General features: G+C 36.5%; 1 protein-coding gene across 1 annotated transcript in view; it reads right to left on the bottom strand.

Annotated features, from left to right (window-relative positions):
* The window catches only part of LOC134222420 (uncharacterized), a 368,754-nt gene extending 358,303 nt beyond the window's left edge, over window positions 1-10,451 (bottom strand). The window contains exon 1 of the mRNA XM_062701570.1: window positions 10,247-10,451. The gene's annotated coding sequence lies outside the window, so the exon portion shown is untranslated. The remainder of the gene's footprint in view (window positions 1-10,246) is intronic.
* Between the last annotated feature and the right edge of the window lie 2,603 nt (window positions 10,452-13,054).

Below are 13,054 nucleotides of genomic sequence, written 5' to 3'. Positions count from 1 at the left end.
TTGTTAATGACATTTTTGTTGTACCAATTGTATTGTTTCGAACATTTTTGTTTTCATGTAATATTTATACTTTTAATACAGTGACATTGAAATGGTGAAAATAGTCGTATTATTGATACTATACAAAAAGTACACACATTGGAAAAGTAATATTTTGGATTCTCTTAGTACTCGTCAAAAGCTTTCTTTTCATATATTAAGATCCAAAATCGGATCATTATTTATGTAGTTACACTAGGTACAAAAATATGGTGTCGCGTTACGCGAATTCAGTGTGCTTCTGGAATGAGGGATATACGGCTTTCGGTTTATTTATTTATTTATTTAATTATTTCGTCAACCGACGTAGACTAGTACATATACAATATACATGTTTTTCTTTATTTTCTTAATGCTATAAATATAAATGCTATAAATACTTAATGCTATAGACGAATCCAAGTAAAAATAAGAAGAAGACACACGACGGTGTTAACTTTGACAGATCCTACAGCTCAGCATAGGGAGATCATTTTAAAATGCTTATAATAAATTCTAGACAAACTGTAATTAAAATCTGATTGATGTACGGTACGGAAAAAGTTCCGAATTACATATCTGGAAGATTATCTCAATTTTTTGATTTTTTTTCCAAAAACGTATCTATCATACAGTTCGGAACTTTTTCCGTATCATACATCAATCAGATTTTAATTAGGGGAATTATGGGTAAAACCGACACCACTTCAAAACTCTGATTTCAAGTGATTATCGGACAGAATTTCGACACACTTTGAATAAACGTTTGATTTCTTGTATTTCTTGTCATTTTGTACCTGGTGGAGACGTGTAAGAGTCATAATAAACATATAATTAGCATTGATCACCATTGAGGAGATGAGTTATGTAAAATTTTGGCATCGGTGTATAAGCTTTTACGACAATAATTTGTTGATTTTCAGTATTTAATCCATCTCTGATCCATAATTGAACATCATTTTGTGTATGTTGTGGAAAAATAGGTAACTTTTTTAATTATAAACATCCACATGTATCTCATCATTATTATGTTATCAGTTGGGGTAAATTCGACACCTGCCATCGAATCATGAAATACTTCGGTTTTATTAGACTCGTCATTCGCATAATATAATTCAAGTATTGGAAAACGAGGGGCCGGGGAATATAACTTAATCATAGACTGATTACATACCATATCATCATTGGACGTAACAATAGGTCTAGGGGGTAATATTAAGTCATCAAGGAAAACCTGCAGGTCGGATAACAATAGCGCTCAAAGAAGAACCGTATTTTTAGGCTTATTCTGCTCTTAGATATGTTCAATCCGTTCTCAAGTGTTGTTCTTTCGTGATCCATTTTCACCCCTGTAAACATGTAGCTTGTCACCTACGGAACTAGTCATTTTCATTTCTTGTCATAACTGGACCATACGCATTTATTTTAAATCGCCGTTATAAACAACTTTTTAAAATAAGTGAAATTTAAATGGTAGGGCAATATTTACAGTAGTTAGTAAATTTGTTACTAACATTCTTATACTCTATATATTTTTCACCTGACCCACTAAAGAAACTAAATAAAATATGATATGTGGTGATGATTTTGAATATATAAAATTTAGTTCAACCATCGTTTATGAGTGACCCCTAAACATGAATTTCATACACAAATATCAAAATGAATATTGTTAAACATTTTCAATCATGTTGTAACATCATTTAGAATTGTTCTGATGTTCGATTCCATAACGACTTGATGTGTCGGTTTTACCCTCATGTGGTGTCGATCTTACCCGCACCTCAGTTGTTTGGGCTGGAAGATGGACTGTTCGCGTTTTCATCATACATCAAATTCTATCAAGAAATATTGTCGTGAGACCTCATGGACTGATGCATGAAGAGCCAAAGTATGGTTGTATGAAATTTCTAGACCGGAAAATTGCTTCATAGATTGGGAAACTGTAAAGTTGATTAAGGTGTCGGTTTTAACCACTTTTCCCCTACATTTTGTCTAGAATTTATTATAAGCATTTTAAAATGATCTCCCTATGCTGAGCTGTAGGATCTGTCAAAGTTAACACCGTCGTGTGTCTTCTTCTTATTTTTACTTGGATTCGTCTATATGTGTACAGTATCACAATGGATCATAAAATGAAAAAAAGTTTGTATTTTGTATGTTATGGTTTGTACATGAATAGCGTAACAAAGTAGGGGGTGGAACGGGGTGTGTCATTTGGTAACTGTTGATACTAAAAAAATGAGTTCCCATATAAGAAATGTTACGAAAAATTGAAATTGCAAATTTGGTTGTTTCATAGAACTCATAAGGGTCGTCCATAAATAACTTCCCTGAAACTAGGGCTCAACTATTTTTCGTTTGAATAGATTGTGCGATTCTTTTAAACATCTCGCTCATCTTCGCACTCAACATCATCAGGTACTTATAAGAGTATACGTAACGAACAATTTGCTCCTGAACACGGTTTCCTTCTAACATTTCACGGACATAGCAGTTATGGGTTGCTTTATTGTTGAGTGGGGTGCCCTTGTAAACGCGAGTGCATTTAATTTTGGTTTCCTTGAGTAATGTCCTTAATAAAGACATATTATATTAGACATTCGAATGAATTTCACTTTGAACTTGAATATACAACAATTGTGCCAATTATGCGTCTTGAATGACTCGAGAATTGTCGAATCCGACACGTCTCACGTGACATACCGTGTAATTTAAATGGGAGGTATCGGCAATTCTCATTTTACTTAAAGTATTGACTCTTGAACGTAAAGATTTAAAATGCACGCAAGTAGTGCACTCTCTTGTAATGAATATTTGTTGAGGCATGAAACATACACCAATGTCTTTGAAAGGGTATAAATAAAAAGTTGAAAACAGACCACGTTGCAGTAGAAACGTAGAGTAAAAAACGACAGAAAGGTGCATCTTCAACATTTCTGATTTGCTTGGGTCATCATTTCAAAATGGTTAACGCAGAAAAAAGCAACATAAAACTTTTCAATGTAAAAACACAACTCACTTCTAGGAGGATCGATCATCTGACCGCGTATTGTAAAGCCGATCCTGATTATACCTGGGTGTGACTTATATAAAAAGCAGTGAACCCATTAGCATTGATTTTGTTTTGAAAACTGGATATGTGACGTGAACGGTTTTGGTTCAGTACCGAATTCGGGCCGGTTAGTCCCTAAAACCTTAATAGCCGAAACTCCAGATCGCGATCACTAACTCGAACTAAATTCAACGATAGATAATGTGATAATATTCCACGTCAAATGCAACATGCCGCATCGAGATCGACTGAAATTATGTACTCCCTCAACGGCAAACAAGTTCGTGTAACGCGACACCATTTGCAGAACACTGTTTGTTGATCAGCGTAACGCGGCGGGTTTTAAATCAATCCAGCAATTTTTCATATAATATCCGTTTTTATCCGTAATTTGAACTCACAGCCTCATTTCTATTAATGTATACGAGAAATGCTTGGAATAAACCGAGATTCCAAACCTTATACCAGAGCTAAAAAACGCACTTGCATTGCCAATTGCAAAAAAGTGCATTTCAGCGATGGTGTCGCGTTACGAAATGCAGCGCGTTATATTAATCATATTCAAAGCGAAAAATCTTAAAATTAATATTCCATCAGAAAGGAAATTTAGTGAGGATAATTTTAAACCTGTTTAATTATATGTCCCTGAAGTTAATTTTCGAAAGCGGGCCTAATTTCTTGCTGAAAGTCGACTCCTTATGGTGTCGCGTTACGCTGGAATGTGTCATATATGTAGTTTCGATGCAAATGAATAATATATGCAATGGAATTCTCTCACCAAATTTCAATGCAATTGTCTTGGATGTGCGAAAACTTCAACACTAGTCTTCTTCGAAACTCGTTGCAAACGCCACATTAGTGAATAAATTGCTGTAGCAATCTTCCGATGACAGCCTATGCTCGGACCGGCACTAATGCTATGATTCCGCTACCGATGCCAAATAATTGAAGAAAGTTCGTCTAATATCAACATTCTCAATCACTAAAATCATACAACTCCGAATTACGCTAGAAAATTTCACCGAAGAATTTTCCAGTTCCTAACGGTTGCACTTTAGGAAAATTATTTCAACTTAACCTTCCTCCCAAATATAATGATGGTCCTGAAAAGAACCGATTAATTGCCACTTATGTGCCTTATCAGCAGCCACTGGGCTGCACGACCACCATCCGATGATTCGGCTCAACGAACGCCGTCGATTGCCAGATCCGCCGAAGATGGGACACGGATGAAAATGATGTGCTGCTGCTTCCACGACCGCCACCACCACCGACCGAAAAAAAATCATCCGCACCACCACACCGCTGAGACAGCCGTTGTCACTGGGACCGCTTCTGGACGCCCTGGTCCGCTCGCCGTGACATCCAGAATGAAAATGACGCGCGCACGCGAAACACGGGGCTTTTTATACACAGGGAAAACGAAGCAGTGGATCAAAAGGCCCGTACCTTAATGCAATCTGATGTCCGTGTTGGGGATTTATGAACGGAATTGAATTTTCAACCCAGTTTGGAAAGAAACAACATTTTCAAATGGTTTAACGTTGATAATCAATAGTATCAATAGAATTGGCAAATTGCTGGAGAGTTTCTGAATCGATTGATAAGCAAATGTCGAAAATCCATCGAAAGATAAAGACGCTATTAGTGTTTGAAATCTATCCTAATTTCGTGACGGTCTCAAATTTGGAAATTTCGGTTTTACACCCTGTATCTAAGTCTTCCCCTTAGACGTAGTTTACGTCAAAAATTCTCATGTGAGTATTCTCTGCAAGAACTTTTCAAGTTCAAATTAAATATTTTAGAATTGATTATATGCCACCGCAAGCAAACTGGTCCACATTGAAATAGATTTCATATCGACATGGGACGGTAATGCTTCCATCGGCAGTATAGGTATAATGTGCATCGATTTCTCATCACCAGAACGGTTTCCTAAATCTGAGACAAGCTCGGTGATCGCTAACCGCACGGCCACGAAGCCCACTATAAGCAGGAGAAGTTGTGGGCTCGATCGCAGGTTCGTTTTTTCTCTATTCTGCATGTATTTTTTTTCTGTTTTTCGTAATCCACCAAAACGATTCCTACTGTTATACCTTCCTAACAGTTGTAAAACCTGATACCTATGCGACGTCGCACGGTGGAGTAGCTAGAACAAATGGCTGGCCAAAAACCCTTTCTCGTTTTTCGAACTTTTGCATAGTATTATATTTTTAGAATATTCTTCAATATTATCTCCATTATGTGTCATTGAAATTTTTACGTTTGTTCCTTGTTAGTATTAATGACAACCTATCAAAAATCATGTTTATTTGATGGTTTTTAGCGTGCCGTAAGACAAAAATCAGTTATTACTGCTGACTAATCTAAACAACACATATAATGTTAGGTTTATAGTACACAAAACATCATTTATAGTCATATGTGGATATGTACGTTATGTAGAAGATATTGATTTGGAAAATGTATTGGAGGTAACCACTTTCCCTTCGATGGGACTCGAACCCATGACCCTACTGTAGGGTCATGGGTTCGAGTCCCATCGAAGGGAAAGTGGTTACCTCCAATACATTTTCCAAATCAATATCTTCTACATAACGTACATATCCACATATGAGTTTTCATAACATTGTAAATTAACGTCCAAGTCGGGTGGTTTAATCCCCGGAAATAGGCAATTAACTTTGATTGAACCATCATTTATAGATTGCCCTAGGACCTCCATGAGTTGAAATGAATTATATTTAACATTAAGATATTATTTCATAAACATAAATAACATGGAGTTTTTGACATTTTTTAACAAACTTCATTATTAAAAAAGTAGTTGTACACACATGAAAATATAGGTTTTCATCTTTCCATTGCGGGTTAAAGATCATCCGCACTCGTCCGCAAACGAATTTGCGAGTAACTTCAAAATAGGTTGTTTTCATATTTTCCGCCATTGCTCTTCTCAACAGTATATAGGCAGAAAAATTCCGCAGATAACTTTTTCTGGTTTTCGAGGCGTTTGACACATAGACATGATTGAATACAATAGTAACATACTCTGTTTTTTGTTATTCATTCGTTCATTTGGTAGGCTCAAATGCTGTAGGGCGTTACGGAGCCGATTAAAAAAAACTTTTTAATACAATTTTGTAACCTAACCCTCAAAAATAATGTTAGTTTGGGGCATCTGCTGCTCATTTAAATCTGTACAAAGCATAGCGCATGCTCCATTATCTTTCATCTCCTTCTCACTAACCAATATTTCGAAAAATCTAAATATCAATTGTATTGAATTTGGCGATTGCATTGACAACAGATATGTAAATCTCGATATAACTTGAATACATCATAGTTGATATTATGTAGACAAGTTGAACCAAAGAAATAATATAGGGTAGGGGATAAAACGGGCAAGTGCCATTTCAAGCTAAATAGAAACCACTTGAGGCAACCTTGTACATAGGACCAAAACAGGAAATAGAAAGAAACATTTCCTCTCCAAAAATAATCGATCCTATGTTATTGTAAGATGAAGATGATTTAAGCAAAAAGTTTATGAACGACCCATAAGGGTGCAAAAACAATAGTCAGACTTTTGTTTAATCAATTACAAATTTACTGATGCAACTGATGTTATGCGTGAGTAATCAGTGTTGATTGTACGTTCTGAGTAGATTTCTTTTTGCTAAAAATATAATAAACTTGTGAAATGGGAGTTGAAAATCTAATGTTTTGGTTTAAATCGATTAATGTTTTTCTTTCTGTAATAAGCCCTTATCAAATGCTACGCGAGATTTTTCATTTTTCACGTTTACCACGCGAATTAAGGACAAAAGTGAGTGAAAAAATGAACTGTCATGGAGCTGTCGATTCTGTATCAGTTTATAATTTCATTTTTGAACATATCAAGAAAGGTCATTTATCACTGGTAGGTGAATTTGCACCTGTAAAAATGTTCGAAAATCGATTGTTACTATGTTTTTGCATCATAAAAGCAAAACCTACCAGAAAACGCCGAAATATAATTTTGGTTAGGATTTTGGTCCAGTCACCCCTTAGTGCGTCGTAGAGTTCTCCTCGGTACATTTCTTTAATAGGTGTCAATTCTTTCCCCTGACATATTCCCAAGCATGTGGCCAGGACAGATCTCGACTATTGGACTGTTGGTGCCTCTGTGGTAACGGATTCCAACGGAGATGCTACTCTTATACAACAGTCTAGGGTTGTAACACCTACAAATTCATGCGAATCGCTTAATGCTAGTGTTAACATCAGTTTTTTTTTCCCAAATTGGCGTTTCCTAATTGGTATTTTATTTATTGATGTGTTTTAACTTTTATTCTTTATGTGTACGAAAGTTTGAGAATCGCGCGTGTAACACAGGTATAAATGACTTTTTCGTATTTTCACTACAATTTGAAATATTTGAAACTGTTTGAAAAATACTAAAAGAAAAGTAGTGAGCTCTCAGATAGAACGCGATTTTCTCGAAACTTTTGGTATCTACGGAGAGGTAACACAAGTTTTGAATGTTGTCGAGCTTTGTACAGTAAAATGATTGGTACTAGTGAGAATGGTTTGAGTACACGCTTCCTGACGAAACTTTTGGCATCATGCGAGAGGTGTCACAAGTTTTATATTTGTATCGGACTCGCTGTATTACTGATGATGCTGCAGTAGAACTCAAATTCTTACTTATTTATATTGTTTGCTGGAAGCGATGATAATTTGTATTGTTGTTTATATCTGTGAAAATAATCGGATCGTTTATTGTTTTGTAAAATCTGATTAAATTGATCACAATTAAATATCTTAAAGATAAATCGTCTAGCTCAAACCTTTGTAGGGGTATGTGGCGGGACCACCATCATCATCATCATCATTATCATCAGTTGCCCTAAGGTCCTATGCAAATTTGATTTGAGTGCAGGTCCCAACTGATTGTTTCAATGCAATAGTTCCAAAGTAACAAAAATAGTAAAAAATCCAAGAAAATTGAGAGGAAGACCATCTTATTATCGAATTCTACGACTTTTTATTTGTCTGATAACGATTTAAAAACCGTTCAAAATTTAATTGAGATTTATTTTCTTCCACCAAATATCACAACCGAGTTTTCTCAGATCATGGAAAATATTAATATTGAAATGTTTGTCTAGAAATATCTGATTGCGCCTTTCCTCGGCTAGGAAATTATAAAGCCGTAAGCTCGACCCATGTGTTGATGGATACGAAACGCAGGGTCAAGGTGTGGAGTCGTCCACCTGGCGTCGGTGGTTATCACTCGTAAGAATATGGGCCGACGGAAAATAAAAACCAATAATTGAATTACGATTCGAAAAGTTAAATGATTTCGTTTATCATTTTTCGATACTCTGATCTAAGTATTGTTTTTGAAACTGTTTCTCAAGGTTACAAAGATATCTCATCGAACTTCTGTTCATTCTCATGGCACAAAGTAGCTTGATTTATTTTGAGTGATTTCAGTTATAGAAAAAGTCAACAAATAAATACCCGCTCCAAAACGAAGTCATTAAAAGTTGTTTTTAGAGTGAAGTAGCTCAATTCTGACTCACAGAGTAAAGTTTGTTGTGGAAAATTTAATTTATGAAAACAAAAATATTTGATTGCCGATGGGATTTTCTCTTCTATGAAATAAACGATTGCCACTACGCAATTATACAACGGTGCTGCCCTTGCGAAAAATTGAATACATAATTTGCCAATGGAGATAGAATATAAATCAGAGCTCCTCCGTAGATGGTCGAGAACACGTTGGCAAGCAAGCATTTACTGACGTTGCAGAAGGAAACCCCGCATTGATACGCCATAGGGGAAGAAGGGGCAATATGCAATTGCTGTAATGTCTTAGCTGTAACGATTTTCACGGGTATTTTTGCCTCACGCAACAGTAAACCAATATAGCTAGCCGATGCCTTCTTAAAATTGTAGAAAATCTTAATTATATTGATATTACAGTCGTCTCTCCACATCTTGATATTAAAGGGACCATCGAGATTGGTAGATATCGAGGAATGGGAGGAAAGTTGAAATGGTTACTAGATCCAAAAAAGCTCGTTGCTATAAATAACGACAACAAAACCAATGTCGTTTTCTGTTGTTGATGTGTCTGTTATTGTCCAAATATGGTAACCTAAAAATTGGAACATATCGACATGAGGAAAGTGAATCCTGAACAAAATATGATCATAACCCATTGATATAGCGTGATGTCGAGATAGGGAGGTTATCGAGATGTAGAAAGCCCAAATGTATGTAGATTGAAGGAACTGAGGAAACCATCAACGTAGGGAGAGATATCGAGTTAACATTTCCAAAAAGTGGTGACATTTTGTTGCCGTAAAATTCATGTCTTGCCTTTTATCTGGCAACTTTTAGGGAACAATGCACCTCGTGTCGGCGAATCTGAATTCTGATATGGAAAGTGCGTGGAGGTACGTAGTATACGCCCACAAGGGCGCTTTGCCTCGCCAGAATGTTAGATGTTCCATCAAAATGTGAAAAATTTCGGTTTTTCCTATCTTCTTATCTACTGTTTTGACACTTTTTCACCTATCCTACATAGTTTTAGTTCTACTTTTGTTACGAACATCTCAAACACGGTATATATGGGGGAATACCCAAAGAGAGAAAAGTGTAAAATGCTGCGAAACTGTATGTCAAAAATCAACCCAGCTGGATTTCTTCAAAATACAGACAATTAAAAAATATGTAGGTTAAAAATGCATATTTATAAGTTTGATTATGTTCCAAATAGTACATGATAATGTACTTATGCGAATATTTTTAGCTAAGAAACGTTCACAAAATACAAGAATTCAAAGCGAACATCGTTGGGTGGCTTCCGCTATAATGATGTCGTATTCAGCTACACAAGAAAAGATACACACATTGTCATTAGAATAAAACATCATTTCACCCAGAAGTCAACTTAGACTCTTTGCCCTCATACACATCAAACGGCGACCATGCCTTGCATAATAAACCGGACCAGCATCCGGCGAAGCCCTTCAAGTTGACGACCTTTTCTTCCTCAACCGGAAACCGGGCCCTTCGCGGTGAACCGTGAAAGACCCTCACGATTCGAATTCAGACACAAGGTTCGTAGGTATCCCACTTAGCCTGAACAAAAATATGAAAGAAATAAAATCCACTCACTCTTAGTTTTCCGGCTGGCCCTCTTACTTCCAGACGCCGCTCTGCCGAATTCGAAACTCAGCTACTGTATCTCCTCGTTCTATTGACTTTCCTACGTAACCACAGACCGTTGTTCTAGAAGAAAAAACCTTCACTTCACTTCTTGCTTTTCAGGCAGTGTTATTTCGATTCGCCTTTGTCGGTGGTTGGTGCCACGAAAACCGGTAACGGCATTATCAGCGGCGACTGGCACGATTTTCCACCCCGAACAAAAACACTCTCAAAGACGCACAGCAGAAGAAAATTGGCCATTCTCGCACCAACCAGCAACGTGGACAGAGCGGAAAGTAAAAGCTAAGTCTTGATTTTTTGTTCAATCGCGAATACGAAATTGTTTCTTGGAATAATTTCAAAGTTTAATCTTTCATTTTTCGGATGCCGATAGTGTAAATATCATATCAGACGCGTTTTTTTTTATATATTCCATTAGTTTTAGTTTTCTCCAGTTAATTAGCATAAGTGGTGTTGGTTAGGATAATTTAAATATAAGTTAGAGTTAAGTGAGAAAAAGTGGTGTAAATAGTGGATGAACAGTGATGTGGACAATGACATAGGAATCGAGTTCCACTCGAATTCCCAAGGTAGGTTAGATGAAGAAAGACACAAACGGAAACTCAATGAAAAAGACAACGAAATAGATCCAAAACGCATTCAGACAGAAATGGGACGCTCAAAAGAAAATGGCGGAAAACAGGTAGGCCCAGACGATTTTGCGGATGCCAATATGGCGGACGCGGGAAACAGTGAAATTCATTACACACTAACACAGAAAAACGATACGGTAAAAGAACACACACAAACAAGACGAACAAACATGACACACACACAGCAACAAGACAGCCAGATGACAGACGATAAAAATGAACAAAAGCGGAAAGGGAAAAATAAGAACACGAATTCTGGGTCGAACGCGTGGGAAAAAAATACTACACATACAGTTTTTTTCATGGAGAGACAAAACAAAGACGACAAACCGATTCACCCCATGATGTTAGCAAAAATGTTGTTCAATGCAGGTGTGAAACAATACAAGGAACTCAAAAGTGCGGGATATGGCAGGTTCAGAATCTCTTTTAACAAACCAAGGGACGCGGAAGTTTTGTTAAACTCGACAATACTCAAAGACAATTACAAATTCAACATCTACATACCAAATATGCTCAAACAAACGATAGGAGTTATTCGTAACGTTCCACCAACAATCACAGCGGACGAGATCTTGAAAACATCTATGCAGGGAAAAGAAAGTCACTCAAGTTGAGCGAATTTGCAAGATGAACAAAATAGAAGGCAGAAGTGTGCTAGTACCAACGTATTCTATAAAAATATATGTAGAAGGACAAGAACTTCCGGAAGAAGTGTCAATTTACGGAATAGTAGCGAAGGTAGATTTCTACATCTTTCCTGTAAAACTATGTGTTAGGTGTTGGAGGTTTGGACACAGGGTTAAGACATGCAGGAGTTCAAAACCGAGATGCGTTGTATGTGGGTTGGATCACGAAGGCGAAGTTTGCTGGGATGCTCCAAATTGCGTGCATTGCCAAGGGAATCACAAAGCGAATGATAGGAATTGCCCAGAAAGAATAAGACAGGACATGATACTTCAAGTAATGGCTAGGGAAAAACTTACTTTCGCTGAAGCAAATCTCAAATTCCCCCGAAACAAAACAGTACAAGGTAGGATACAACCAACATTAAACTCTCTCCAAGATTTTCCAACTCTTCCATCAAATCCAGAAACGGCACACAACCCTTACACACAAAACCATCAAATGCAACTAAACAAGTAATCACAAATCAGAATGTAAACCAAATCGCAAACATTGAGGAAATAGTAAATCGAGTCAAAACCGAACTAATTAAGCAACTAAACCTTGACACAATAATGGACAAAATTAAGACTATCCAGGAAACGATTACGACTAACAATCAACTCAAACAATCAGGAAAGAAATCTAAGGATGCCCAAACATTGCTCACAGAAATTGTAAATCAGATGAAATCAATATCTAATCCGGAAGTGAAGATAGACCCAATTAGTCACCCAATCCCAATTCAAGATGGACAGGTACCGGAATCTCAAATTCATACAACATAACATAACCAGTATCAGACCAGTAGAAACCCGAAAAATACTCAACCACTTCCTCACAACAAATAGTATAGATATAGCAGTTTTGCAAGAAATATGGATGAAACAAAACGAGGAATTTAAATTTCCAGGATACAATTTCATAAAATCTCTAAGAACAAATGGCTACGGTGGTGTAGGCATTTTAGTTAAAAACAACATTAGATACGAAGAAATAAAACTCCCGAAATTATCTCCCATAGAAGCAGTTGCAATCAAAACTCTGAATACTCTTAATGAAATAATAATAATATCAATATACATACCCCCACTCCCCATTAGAAATGAAGAAATCAAAGAACCACTTAAAAAACTCTTAGATAACATAAGCCTTTGGAACAGATGTACTATACTAGCAGGAGACTTTAACGCGCACAATAAAATTTGGAATTCTAAACAAAATGACTGTGCTAGAGGTAAGCTACTATCGAGCCTAATAGATATGACAGACCTTGTAATATTAAACGACGGAAGCCCAACACTAATCAAGGCACCAGGAACCTCACCATCAACCATTGACTTGACAATAGTTACCCCAGAAATTGCAGGAAAAATAGAATGGAAAGTAATAGATGACGAGCTAGCTAGTAACCATAAAATTATAGAATTTGAAATTCAAAACACAGTTAAACAACAAA

The sequence above is a fragment of the Armigeres subalbatus genome, chromosome 3, assembly GCF_024139115.2.
Source record: "Armigeres subalbatus isolate Guangzhou_Male chromosome 3, GZ_Asu_2, whole genome shotgun sequence".
Classification (NCBI taxonomy): domain Eukaryota; kingdom Metazoa; phylum Arthropoda; class Insecta; order Diptera; family Culicidae; genus Armigeres; species Armigeres subalbatus.
The sequence above is the reverse complement of the archived record's forward strand: the minus strand, read 5'-3'. Positions and strand labels throughout refer to the sequence as shown.